The sequence below is a fragment of the Heteronotia binoei genome, chromosome 21, assembly GCF_032191835.1.
Source record: "Heteronotia binoei isolate CCM8104 ecotype False Entrance Well chromosome 21, APGP_CSIRO_Hbin_v1, whole genome shotgun sequence".
Lineage (NCBI taxonomy): Eukaryota > Metazoa > Chordata > Lepidosauria > Squamata > Gekkonidae > Heteronotia > Heteronotia binoei.
In genome coordinates this window covers 153,652,918-153,666,788 of record NC_083243.1, presented here as the reverse complement: position 1 = coordinate 153,666,788, position 13,871 = coordinate 153,652,918, and the positions used below count along the sequence as shown (strand labels likewise).

Here is a 13,871-nt window from a genome sequence, read left to right as displayed (position 1 = left end):
AGCCTTTAAATGAACTAATAAAAAGAAAAATTGCAGTGCATTCCTGTAGAGCTCAACGGGCTTAAAAGGGTGAAATTCTGGTTTAGGAATGCACTGGCAATGACTTCTATCTGACAGTACATGTCCTGGTGTAATGTGAACAAGCCTGGAAAGACTTAATGTTGGTTTCCTTGAGCAATCACTCTCCATTATAGTTACTAGTTTGTGACTAACCTCTGAGTTCATCAAGATGGGTTAAGATGTTAGTCTGCCTATAGCAGTAGAAAAGAGTAAGAGACCGTTAGCACTTTAAAGACTAACAAATTTGTGGTAGGGTATGAGCTTTCATGAGCCACTGCTCACTTCTTCAGTTACAGTAAGAATGTGAATCCATCAGTTCTGTATATTGGAAAGCAGACTGATTTACAATCGTTGAGTTGGAAAGGACCTCCAGGGTCATCTAGTCTTTCCCTGAACAATGCAAGAAATTCACAAATATACATACATCCACACATATACATATATCCCACACCTCACATCCACACACATACATCCCCAGTGACACCAGCTCCATGCCCAGAAGATGGCAAAAACCTCCAGGATTCCTTCTCAAACTGGCCTGGAGAAAAATTGCTGCCTGATCCCAAAGTGGCAATCAGCATTTCCCTGGACATATAAGAAAGGGCCACATGAACTAAGTACTGATGCAACCCTTCCCCCCTCCTTCTTAATTCAAAGAATCAGCACTGCTGTCAGATGGCTATCTAGCCTCTGCTTAAAAAGCTCCAAGGAAGGAGAACCCACCATCTCCTAAAGAAGCTTGTTTCACTGAGGAATCTGTCAGATTTCTGTTTAGCCAGAAATTCTTTTAATTTAATTCCAAGAAGAAAAATACTGCAAATTTACACCCTGCCCTTCTCTCTGAATCAGAGTGGCTTACACTCTCCTTTTTCTTCTTCCCCCACAACAGACACCCTGTGAGGTGGGTGGGGCTGAGAGAGTTCTCCCAGAAGCTGCCCTTTCAAGGACAACCTCTGCGAGAGATATGGCTGACCTAAGGTCATTCCAGCAGCTACAAGTTGAGGAGTGGAGACTGACTATTTGTTTTAAAACTTTTCCAGGTATAGGCATCAAGCTGACAGGTCGGTAGTTACCCAGATCCTCCTTTTTTCCCTTCTTGAAAATGGGAACATTTGCCTGCCTCCAATCTTCTGGCATCTCACCTGTTTTGAAAGAATTCTCAAAAATAATGGACAGAGGTTCGAAAATTACACCTGCAAGTTCTTTTAATACCCTTGGGTGTCGTTCATCTGGCCCTGAGGACTTAGTTTCATTTAAAGAAACAAGGTGTTGATGTACTACCCCTGTGCTGATCCTAGGCTGCAACTCTCTTCCCTCATTATATGTTCTGTTTTTGCCATGTCGAGACCATTTCCCTCACAAGAGAAAACTGAGAAAAAGTAAGAATTGAGCAGTTCTTTCAAACACATTGTATTGTAATTATACATTATAGAATACAGATATGAGATGAAGAACTGAAGTAGTATAAGATCACATAGTACTTACTGCAGATAACCCAAAAATAATATGAGACAACGGAACCATAAATACAATCAAATTTAGAAATAAGAAATTAAAATAAAATAGTACTGAAAATCCCTGTATTTTTGACCTCTAATCACTTTGTTAGCTAAAATGTAAACACTACCACAAAGAAAGGGCATTAACTATATCTGGAATAACTTCTTGTGAAATGAGATATTCTAGAATAGGAAACCATATAACAAGTTGAAAGAACAGAGAGGATGTTCTAGTTGGTTAATGTCAGAGATTTTGGCCATTATATAAGTGCTCCAAAGTTTCTTGTGCCAGAGGTTTAGATCAGGAGACCATCTCTTTTTTATGCAATGGATGTGTAGAATCAAGCCCCTGTTATCAGTAGTTGATCAGGCGCGTAGGCAATAGTTACATTAGTAATTTCTTTAATTTTTTTTCCAAAATTTTCTCCCAAAAGCCACATAATTTAGGGCAGAGAGCCCAACAATGAAGGTAGTCACCCTGAGAGCAACAGTTTTTCCAACAAAGAGGTTTCACTGTGGGTAGCATATGTACAACTTTGTTGGAGTTAAGTACCAAAAAGAAAGCAGCTTAAATTATTGTATTTTTATTTCTGCCACAGCAGATTTGAAAGGTGGTGAGGACCAAACTTCTTCCCATTGATCCTTAGTGATTTTGCACTCACAGTATTTATTCCAATTAGATTGATATGTAAGAATCTCAGAATTGTCCCAGGAGTTCATAACTGGATATGTTAATGAGACCAGATGTTTTTTGGATGACTGAGCATGCTTAATAACGAGTTCAAGGTTTGTCATAGGCTGCTTAGCAAGAGTTGTGAGTTAGAATTGAGCAGTTCTATCCTTTCTTCATCACCTACTACAATTTCACTTTCTTGTCCCTGCAAGGGGCCATGTCCACGTCTTTGATCTTTCTCTTACTTTGTACCTAAGAAAAAAACTTTGGTTTTTTATCATCTCTTGCTGGTCAAAGCTCATACTGAGCTTTAGCTTTCCTAACTCTTTCTCTACAAGCACTGGTTATTTGTTTATATTCATCCTTGGTTATAAGATCTGCCTTCCATTTCCTAAATGCATCTTTTATTTCTCAAGTCTTTAGAGAGCTGTTTATGGAGCCACCTTGGCTTCTTTAGGCTCCTCCCATTTCCCCTTCTCATAGGAATCGTTTGTGATTGCGACTTCAATATTTTGCTTTTTAAGAAACTCCCACCTCTCTTGAACTCCCTTAAGTTGGGGAGGTGGCTCAGTGGTAGAGCATCTGCTTGGTTAGCAGAAGGTCCCAGGTTCAATCTCCGGCATCTCCAACTAAAAAGGGTCCAGGCAAATAGGCATGAAAACCCTCAGCTTGAGACCCTGGAGAGCTGCTGCCAGTCTGAGTAGACGATACTGACTTTGATGGACCCAGATTCAGTATAAGGCAGCTTCATATGTTCAAGTATTTCTGAACATGAGATTTTACCCAGCATCACTGTTGTCAACATTTGCCTTCCTGAAGTCCAACCTGTATGTCTGACTACACGCAGCTTTTCTTTTCTCCAAGACTATAAATTCCAAAATCACATGGTCACTACTAACCAGGGTGCCCACTACTTCCACCTCATCAACTAGTTCTTCCCTGTTGGTGAGATCTTCCAAGAGTCCAAGATAGCAAATCCCCTTGTTTCTTTCTCCACTTTCTGGAAAGTGAAGTTCTCAGCAAGACAAGTCAGGAATTTATCTGACCTTTCATTTTTAGCAGAGTTGAACTTCCAACAGATATCTGGGTAACTGAAATTTCCTATGACCACTGTGTCCCTTCTCTTTGAGAACTCTGCATTCTGTTGTAGGAATATCTCATCTAAGTCCTCTGCTTATCTTGGTGGTCTATAACAGACACCCCCCCCCATCATAATATCACTGTTATTTCTTACTCCTTTTATTTTTATCCAGAGACTCCCAACTGAACTACCATGATTTGACATTGGCAGGCAAATAACAATAGCAAGTGTGATTGGATTAGGTGTGATATGCAGAGATATAGCAGATGTGGAGAAATCAGCATCGGTAATGAGACAGGACAAGGACAGCTAATATTGGGAGGAGGGGAGCTAAGCTTTTACTTCAAAATGGCAAGGATAAATTCTTCTCCCCTTAGGATTGCCAGATCTGTGTTTGGGGGTGGATCCAGGAGAGGGTGGGGTTTGGGGGAAGGGGCCTCAGCATGGTACAATGCCATGGAGTCCACCCTTCAAAGAAGCAATTTTCTCCAGGGGAGCTGATCTCTGCCAGCTGGGAATCAGCTGTAAAAGCCAGAGATCTTCAGTACTGGCCTTCACCCTGGAGGCCTTAAGTAACCCCTAAGTCTCCCTTCCACCTTTAAAAGTCCCCCCCCCCCCCAATTTTCCAATCTAAGCCATTGTGTGGCTTTACACGTTTCAGCTAGAGAGGGGAAAGTGAGCCAATGTGATTACCTCCTGTGCTGATGTGACAAAAGCAGATGGGGAAGGGACAGCAGAAAGCAGCATCTTTTTGTGCCCCTGCATGGAACTTAGCCCACATCAACAGTGTTTAGAAATAACTGCTGCTAAATTAAGCAGATATATATTTTAATTTCTTTTTAAATGTCTGAAACTGTCAGCTCACACTTCAGGGTTCCAGGATAACAACTAAAGTGAAGAACTGAACAGTGATCACCCCCATGAATCACCCCACTCAATATTGATCACTCCACTCGATATTGCCTATATCGAGTAACTCATTACAATTTTTAAAGATACATTCAAGGTACTATAATCAGCAGAAGTTTCAAAATTGTGGTTAACTAAAATATCTTTTTGTTGATAAAATAATATAAGTCATTTTTAAAAACCAATTTCTTTTGACTGATCAGATAGTAAGGTTGTACAAAGCTAGACATAATGCTATACAAACAGCAGCCAACTTTTATCTAATACTCTTTTTAAAAAAAAATTAAGCTCAAGAAAATTTCACTTTGCCAAGACAACAGAACTCCAAAATGGTTGCTATTTTGGTAGCATGAATAGCAAATAAGCACAAAAGGTGAGATAATATTTCTGTTTTGAGACTAATATTCAGCAATAGTGGGTTCTGTTGACAGTTTCATAAATGTGCTGAGCACTTCCAAATTAAAATAATAAAATTTTGAAAACATGCAAGATTATATCTGCTGCAAATAATTACTGAGTCCAAAACTACATGTTAAGACTTTTCATGGGGCTTCCATCAAAAATGGGTTCAACTTTACTTTAACTTTTATCCTATCACTATTCATTAATACAGAAACTGAACATTTGTATTGCAAGGTAACTCACAATTCTTGTCTCATTTAACTTTTCTTTCATCTGAGGTATGATAAATTCCAACAAATATATTACGATGAGCAGTAATTTTCAACATATGCTAAAATTCTACAGGAACTTTGAGAAATGTTACCTCTCTTTAACAGACTCAAAAATAACTTTGAAATCACAGCATTAGTACATACTATACAAAGCATTAGACAAAAGCCTATACAAGGGTGTCAAACATGCGGCCCGGGGGCTGAATCAGGCCCCCAAGTAACTGACTGTCATCTGCTTCCTTCTCCCTCTCTTGTTTCCTTCTGCATTACAGCTTGCTTTGCAAGGCTTGCTCAACTGCACAGGAACTACAGCGCAAAGCCTCTATTTTCTCAATTGGTTGAGGCTCCTCTTGGGAAAGAAGTGGAGGGAGGGATAGCTTGCTTCAAAGAAAGCTCTGACTCTTTCCTTCCTTCCCCAGGGGATGAGGAGGGGGAGGTGCCTCAGCCAATAGAAGGAAGAGAGGCTTGGTTCAGTAGCTCTGCTGTGCAACTGAGAGAGCCTGAATTGTACAGGAGAAATACAAAGAAAGCACCTTTAAGACCAATGAGTGCTAATGTTTTAAGCATGTTTTATTTTATTTTTTAAAAATCTTTATGTTTGTCTTTGTCCTTTATAAAGTTTATACCTCTGCTACCTGGCATTACATTTTATGACACACATGGCCCAACCCAACAAGGTCTCATTTATGTCAGATCCAGCCCTCATGAGTTAGACACCCCTGGTTTACACAACATTTCTTAAACATTTTAAAGCACATTCGCTAAAAGAATATACACTTCGTGGGAACCAAACATACACTTCCCAATACATAAATACAATAATCCTTCCACACATTCATGAGCAAGAAGGAGCTGGAGCCTGGCACCCACACATTTCACCAACGTAGTGCTCGAGCTGGAGGAAAATAACAATAATAATAATTTTTAATTTATATCCCGCCCTCCTCGCTGAAGCAGGCTCAGGGTGGCTTACATAGCATAAAATGCAGACATTACAATAATACAATAAAATACACTAATTACATAACAATTATACTTCTCAATTAAACATGTGGGCACAGATAAGACAAAAAGATAACATCTAACCCATAGCGAGCCAAACAAAGTTCTTGCGATACAGTAGATACAGATTTAATTCAGAAAGACTGAGCTGAGCAGTCTCAAGATCGCAGCACTAACAGAATGATTCCAGGAGCAGTTGCAGTGGAATCTACCTCTTTTTTTCAACCTCAGACCTTTAAGACTCTAATATGTGTTTTTTAAAAAGGAATAAATGTATTGATTCTTCTGCCTAAGAGACAAAGAAGCGATGCTTATAGATGTAGGAAAGGAAAGGTCCCCTGTCCAAGCACCAGTCATTTCCCACTCTGGGGTGATGTTGCTTTCACAATGTTTTCATGGCAGACTTTTTATGGGGTGGTTTGCCATTGCCTTCTCCAGTCATCTACACTTCCCCCCAGCAAAGCTGGGTACTCATTTTACCGACCTCGGAAGGATGGAAGACTGAGTCAACCTCAAGCCGGCTACCTGAAAACCCAGCTTCTGCGGGGGATCGAACTCAAGTCATGAGCAGAGCTTAGGATTGCAGTACTGCAGCTTTGACACTGCGCCACGGGGCTCTTCACAGATGTAAGGCATCCATAAATATAGACACCACTCATTTTCATAACTACTTTCCCGTCTTTGATACCTATATTTTGGGATCTTTACAATACATAAGTTATGACCACTACAACCACAATAATGCATTTAACCACAAGGCTTATCTACTCATTGTGCCTACTTAAGCAAGCATAAAAAGTGTAAGGGGGGGTGTCCATTTTCAATCTTCGCTAACAAATAAATAGATAAGTGGGAGAGAGCTATGCAACAATGGAAGCATGTTATGGAGTGTAAAATATAAACACGGTACGTATAAATCAAGAAAAAGACGAACAGAGTTTGATGCACATGCATTAGTCACACTGGCATAGTTATCTGAAAATAAGGCTTTGAAGTACTGAAACTCAGTTGCCTGGGAGCCACAAGTGGCTCATCAACATGCCATCTATGCTCTTTTGAGCATTGTTCCCCAATGTGACACCTACCCCACATTCCAGGAGAGATGGTAAGACCACTAACCAGAAGGGGCTGCATTTTGCAGGTGGTTCCCATTTGAAACTACTTCTGCCAGAGGTACTGGAGGTATGTTGCAAACCTCTCCGAGCTGATGGCCTTGTACCAAAGAATTAGCCCTTTCCAACACCACCATCCCTTCTTCTCAGACTCTGCATTCTCATTCTAGCACCTGGGAGGCTGCCAAGAGGAGATCAGGCTGGCTAATGAGAGGACAGTAAAACCACAACAGTACACACCCAGGAAAACAAGCTGCTTTTACTGCCCCTTCCTGAGGTCTAGCTAGCCCTCCACTGGGCACCCTGGAAATCACACTCTGTCACATGGCCTGCTGTGCCTCATGGAGAAAAGTAATGCACATGGAGAAAAATCCTACATGCACAGAGATACTCTGGGAATTTAAAAGGCCATAATGTAATATTTGTAGTTATAAAGTACATTAGACTATATGTGTGGGTATGGTGGGATAATGCAGAGAGCACACAGTAATCACGTGGTTCCTTCAGTTGATGGTTATTTAGAAATGTGGCTCTCCACATACCACAAAGTCAGCACTGTTGCCTTAAAAGATTTTTTAAAATCTTGGGTGGATTTCAGCAGTTACAGTGGTCATTCTAAGCAATCTACATACAACCTTTGAGATGAGAATAGTTTCCACAATTTTTAAAGCAAGCTTCAATTTGTAACAAGATAGTGACAATAATGTCTGAAAAAGATTTGTACTCAACTATCAGTTCAGGATTATCTAAGAAATTTCACCAAACTGATTAACCAAGCACATTTACACTTAAGATAGCTTGTTTTTATTTATCAAATTCTTTCAAACTTGAACCATGCAAGAATTAACCATCTTGCCTTCCTGAACCTGCAAGATAGAAAGCTCATGCTGATGCTATAGACAGTGGTATCAAACCACAGCAGAAAATTATGGTTTCCGTTACAGAGATTATAGTCGCAACCTAGTAGGCTGCAAAATAAGTGGATATTTTCTATAACTAGCAGTGGGGAAGAGAAGGAAGGCACCATGCAGGGCCTACTTGGGTGGGCGGGGTAAAAGTAATAAGAAAACTTTTTTTAATGGTGTAGTTATAAAAAGAACACCAACTACTTGCAAGCACCATGCCTTTAATTTTCATCCTGTTTCTCTTAGGTCACAATTTTAACTACAGCACTCATACAGCTGGAGGGGGCGGGAAATATCGAGCACATGTCTACAAACAGGGGTGGGGGAGGGGAGAAAACAAACGCATGCGTGTGCAGGATTTCAGCAAAAGCTACACACAGGAGCCGCCCGAAGACAGCAAAGAAAATTCCCTTGGGCCGTGCCTTATGGCAGCCTGTGCCTGACGATGCGACTCAACCGCCGCCTCCTCTCCGAGCCCCCAAGCCTTCCAGTAGCCCGCGCCCTCTCCCGCTGCCTCCGAGGCAACCTCCTCGGCCTAGGCCGCTCCAGAAAATGGTGCCCGCACTGGGACCGGACCGGACCGCCCCACCCGCTTCCTCCCTTGCCAGCCAGGCCTGGGCAGAACCACAAGGCCTTTCTGCCTTCTTCCCCGCTACTCCACCTGCCCGCAACAAAAAAGGAACAAGCCTGCTACATGCCTTGCTTTGGCCCAGCCCCACTAACCCCATCTCACCTGGCCCGGCCCTCTAGTCACCTCACGGCCGCAATAGCAGCGCCCAGGCTGATCCTCTCAGAGTCTCCGTCGGGGCTGCGCCGCCCTGAAGACAGCCACAGCTCATTGGCCAATACTGCAACACACCGCCCAGTAAAAGCCGTCTCGATTGGTCCAAGGCTAACTACGGCTGCTGCTCCACACGCGGGACATGTTGACTTCCCGGCAGGAAAAGGATTAACCAATGAGCACGGCGGGAAGGAGGGCGGGCAGAGGAGAAGAGCCGGAGTTTAATACGCGTGCCCAGTAAGTGAAAGGGTTTTGCTGGGTTGAGAAGGAGCTCTGGCGTTGCTTGTGTGGTAGGACGCCGTCCCTGCAGTTGAATTACTAGCAGTTGTCTGAGAGGTAAAAGTTAGGAACGCACAAGCAGGAGAGTTCTGGTTGAGTCAAGCAAAATATGCTCCACTGGTATCTTAACGCTGAGCAAGTTAAAATAGGAAACAAAAGGTGTGTTAGTCCAGCGAGGCCACTGAGGCGACTCATTGATTCATTAATCATGGTAATCCTATGCACGCTGAGTCTGAACTGAAGTACGGTATTTCATTTTACAGGACAGCAGTCTTTGCGAGCAGAGCGCCCTCGCACGTGTTCGTGCAGAGATAAACACACTTTACAGAGCGCGTATTTACTTCGGAATAGGTTCCGCTGTGCCAGACGCTTTCTCATGAGAGAAAGCTCTTCCGTGCGTTCTTGCTTCCTTTCTGCAGTTGCTGCTGTGTGTCTTAGGTTGTGCTCCTAAGAACACTTTTGTGAGAGTTTTGTTGTTCAGTCGCACAGTCGATTCCGACTTTTTGCGACCCCATGGACCAGGTCACGCCAGGCCCTCCTGTCTTCCACCATCCTCCGAAGTCTGCTCAAATTCGTGTTTGTTGCATCAACACTGTCCGGCCATCTCGTCTTTTGCCATTGCTTTATTCTTTTGCCGTCTGTCTTTCCTAGAATCAGGATCTTCTCCAGGGAGTGCTTCCTTCTCATTTGGTGGCGAAAGTATTTAAACTTCAGCCTCAGCATCTGACCTTCCAGGGAACAGTCTGGGTTGATTTCCCTTAGGACTGACTGATTTGATCTTGCAGTCCAAGGGACTCTCAAGATTCTTCTCCAGCACCACATCTCAAAAGCATCTATTCTGCGCTCAGCCTTCCTTATGGTCCAGCTCTCACAGCCATACATTACTACTGGGAATACCATCGCTTTGACTATACGGACTTTTGTTGGCAGGGTGATGTGTCTACTTTTTATTATACTGCCCAAGTTCGCCATAGTTGTTTTCCCCAAGTAGCATATTGAGCACCTTCTGACCTGAGGGGCTCATCTTCCAGCGCCATATCTTTTATCCTTTTGTTTCTGTTCATGGGAGTAAGCCACGCTAAATTAGATAAAACTTCTGAGTAAACCTGATGGGGTTTGCTGGTAGCATAGTTGCATACCTGTCCAATGGAAGTGGTGGTAAATACATTCCTCTGTTGTTTATTATGGCTATTTTTCTGGGAATACTAAACACCTCCTTGTGCCTGCTCTGCTTTCTGCTGGCCTTCTTCGTGTACCAAATACGTTCCCTTTTTCAGTATGTTGCAACGAAGAATTTAATTGCATATAAAATAGGAATCTTTCTTAACTGCTTGACACCACATTTAGCAGGAAAAGTGCAATGAGCAAGTACAGTCCCTGCAAATTTCCTCCTGACTGGCATTGGGCCAAATTGTGCACATTGAGGAGATTCTGAGATTTCTGTAGATGTTTTAATGCAGCTTCAACAAGAAACAAAAGCAGTTGGCCTTAGATTCTCACTGGAATACTCAGAGCAGAGGCAAGTTTCTAAAACTTTGCATCAAAAAGATGAGGAAGACTTGTCTTGCACTTAAAATAGCAAGCTGATAGCATTAACAATGACCTATTGAGTGTTAAAGCTGTAGTACTGCAGTCCTAAGCTCTGCTCACGACCTGAATTCGATCCCCGGTGGAAACTGGGTTTTCAGGTAGCTGGCTCCAGGTTGATTCAGCCTTCCATCCTTCCGAGGTCGGTAAAATGAGTACCCAGCTTGCTGTTGGGGAAAGTGTAGATGACTGGGGAAGGCAGTGGCAAAAAAGAAAAGGAAAGGTTCCCTGTGGAAGCACCAGTCGTTTCCAACTCTAGGGTGATGTTGCTTTCACAATGTTTTCACGGCAGACTTTTTACGGGGTGGTTTGCCATTGCATCACCTCATAAAGTCTGCCGTGAAAATGTGAAAGCAACATCACCTCAGAGTCAGAAACGACTGGTGCTTGCACAGGGGACCTTTCCTTTTCTTTTCCTGTTGATTTTAGCTGCTACACAAATGCAGTAAATCCAGGGTACTCTGACATTTGACAAATGTAATTAGGTGAAAGACTGACATTTTGAGGGCTGAACAGGCTGAGAGCTCAAATGTTCTTTTAAGCCCCTTTGACAAAGCTGTGGGGGAGAGGCAGAGAGAGGCAAACTTGGTGACAACGGCAACAGGCAAGTTGGGCAAAGAGTAGCTCAGCTGCTGCTGGCTGTGCATGCAGGCTAGGAGGGCTGCAAGCAGGGGGAAACCAATAGTGGTGGGAGCCAGCCCAGGGCCCCTAAAGGCGTGGGGGCCCATAGGCCAGTGCCTACTTGGCATAATTGTTAATCCAGCTCTGTTCATTCCTTGTTTTTGTTAAGTTGTCGGCAGTGGTCTTTGATCTTTTCAGATTAGGAATCAACCTTTAACCTCCAGGAGGTAGCACAGGACCCACTGAGCTGAAACCATGTGATAACAGATAACATAATAGCAACCAGGTAAGAGAAAAGTGGATGAGCCAGAGCTATGACCTAGTGCCAAGGCTAACAATTTGGACTGCAAACCAAGAAAGCTGGAATAAGAAACAACCCAAGCATCAAGATAGGATTGCGATCCTCCAGGTGGGGTCTAGAGATCTCCTGGCATTACAACTGACCTTCCGAATACAGAGATAGTTCCCTGGAGAAAATGGCTGCATTAGAAGGTGAATTCCATGACATTATAGCTCACTGAGATCCTTCCTTTCCCTAAGATACACAATTTTCCCAACCTGCCATTAGCAACCCTAGGAACAAGCTAAATGTCACAACCACAAAGGGGGCAAGAACTAAGCTAAAGAGTAACAGACAGCTGGTTCCTTAGATATTATGCTAGCATACCAGCAGTTACGCCAAAGTAATGGCATTTTTGTTAGCGGTGGGGGGGAGACAGTTGACAACATCGGGGTTCTCTGTGGAGTTCACCCACAATTACAACTTATTTTCAGAGAACATCACGTCTTCACTGAGCTCCCTCACTACCCAAAATCTACCCTCTCCAGGCGCCTCCCCCAAATCTCCATGAATTTCCCAAGCTGAAGTTGGCAACTTTAGGGGAAGATTTTTCTGACAATTGTCCCCCCCCCCCCTCTTTAGGACCCCCACTTTACTTCTCTGCACTATTCCTAAATGCCTTTTTGACCCTCGTGAGAGAATTTTTGGAAACTTAATTGATTAGCGCAAGAAGGCAGGCAGAGAAGGCCTGCTCGTCTTCATTTGAAACTTCATAGAATCATAGTTAGAAGGGATCTCCAGGGTCATCTTGTCCAACCCCCTGCACAATACAGGAAATTCATAAGTACCTCCCCCACACCCACTGGCCCCCGTTTCAAGTCCAGAAGATTGCAAAAAAGGGTCTAGTTCAGAGAATGGTAGAGGTAGGTGGTGACCAGACAGGATGAGAGGGAGAACTTGGAATGTGTGGGTAAGGGAGGTGTCTGACCCTTGCTCTGTGAACCTAGATCCCTACTAAAAAGTCCTCTCAACAGTTGAGTGAGGTTACCTCACGATCTACTGTTTATCTTTTCTCAGCATGTGTTCAAAGAGAGGTTGGAGGCCAAGTGCCCTTGTTCACTAGTAACAAATCCTTCTAAAAAGCAGAAGAAATGCAGCTCCAGAAGAGTTCACAACTGAGTGTGTGGGGCTCTGGGATTCACTTGAGGATCATGACTCACAGGTTGAAGAATATTGCCAGTTGTTGCATACCTCTAGTGCCCACAGGCATTCTGGATTTTTGCTCATTGAACATAATCTTTGGCCTTTTCCTTAGAGTGAGGCACATGTGCCACCATGTATGCCATTAGCTCTATCATATTGTTGAGGATTGATGTAATGGCTGCTGATGTCACAAACCACTGCTGGCTCTCTAAAGTCCAAATAAACAGTGACAGTATCTTACAGAGTCACAGAGGAAAGGTTGCTTAGGGATAGGGGAAATTCCTATGTGAAAAGGTTCAAATATAAATTACCCTCTCAGCTTGACAATAAAGTGGTTCAGGAGGAGGACAAACAGATATGTTGAAGGTTATTTTTTTAAAAAATCAATTTATTTATAGACATACAATCACTTTTCCTCCCAAGACAAAGCTCATTGTAAACTAACATAATATCACAAAAACGCAATATAAACACAGTGTCACCAAACACTCAGTAACCAGCAAGGATTAAGTAGGTAATCCTTTAATAAAAGTTGGCCCATATCTACTAACAATGCAACAAACAAAAAAAACAGGAGAAAATGCACTGTGCCTCAAAAGTTTACTTTGTGGGTGGACAGGTTGATGAAGATAGAACAGGATTTCTACCATGTGGGAGTGGATGCCTGAGTTTGTATTGTCAGTGGGTTTCACACATTCCACATACTAATTTGTCCTCCGAGGCATACCTAAGAAGCCACGAAGTGCCTGTCTAATGCATGAATTGGGGAAGGTATTCTAGGAGGCACGAACACACATTAATTGGGGGGGGGGGTACCTGCCAGGTACTTGGTCTACTCCATTGTAGCTTGTGAAGTAAGCATACACTCTACAATGCACCTTGCACAGCTGTGGTTGCACATTGTAAGGGAATATCAAAAGCCATGAGCAAGCTGCCTTTCAAGAAAACTTGTCTATTATCTTATCTTTGAGGAACTCACAGCAAGGATCCCCCACAAACCTTAGGGCAGCACTTTTCTGATGGAAGTATGAGTGTTACATCTTGAAACCAAAAGGCAGTGTGATATCCTGTTTCCAAAAGGGACTAGCAACATTTTGCAGCAGTTTTAAGTACCAATTACCTCTAAAGACAGCACTACTTATGTACATTGGGATGCACAACTGATTTAGGTCTATGGTTACTGATTCAGCAACTGATACATATGC

The 13,871-nt window shown here is 42.9% G+C and overlaps 1 protein-coding gene across 3 annotated transcripts in view; it reads right to left on the bottom strand.

The window, feature by feature from the left end:
* The window catches only part of NAP1L4 (nucleosome assembly protein 1 like 4), a 60,440-nt gene extending 51,541 nt beyond the window's left edge, over positions 1 to 8,899 (bottom strand). For 2 of the 3 annotated variants that reach the window (XR_009556611.1, XM_060262170.1), the window contains exon 1: positions 8,649 to 8,855. The gene's annotated coding sequence lies outside the window, so the exon portion shown is untranslated. Of the gene's footprint in view, positions 1 to 8,648 lie in introns of all 3 variants that reach the window. The other variant, XM_060262169.1, reaches the window with a different exon arrangement.
* Positions 8,900 to 13,871: the final 4,972 nt, after the last annotated feature.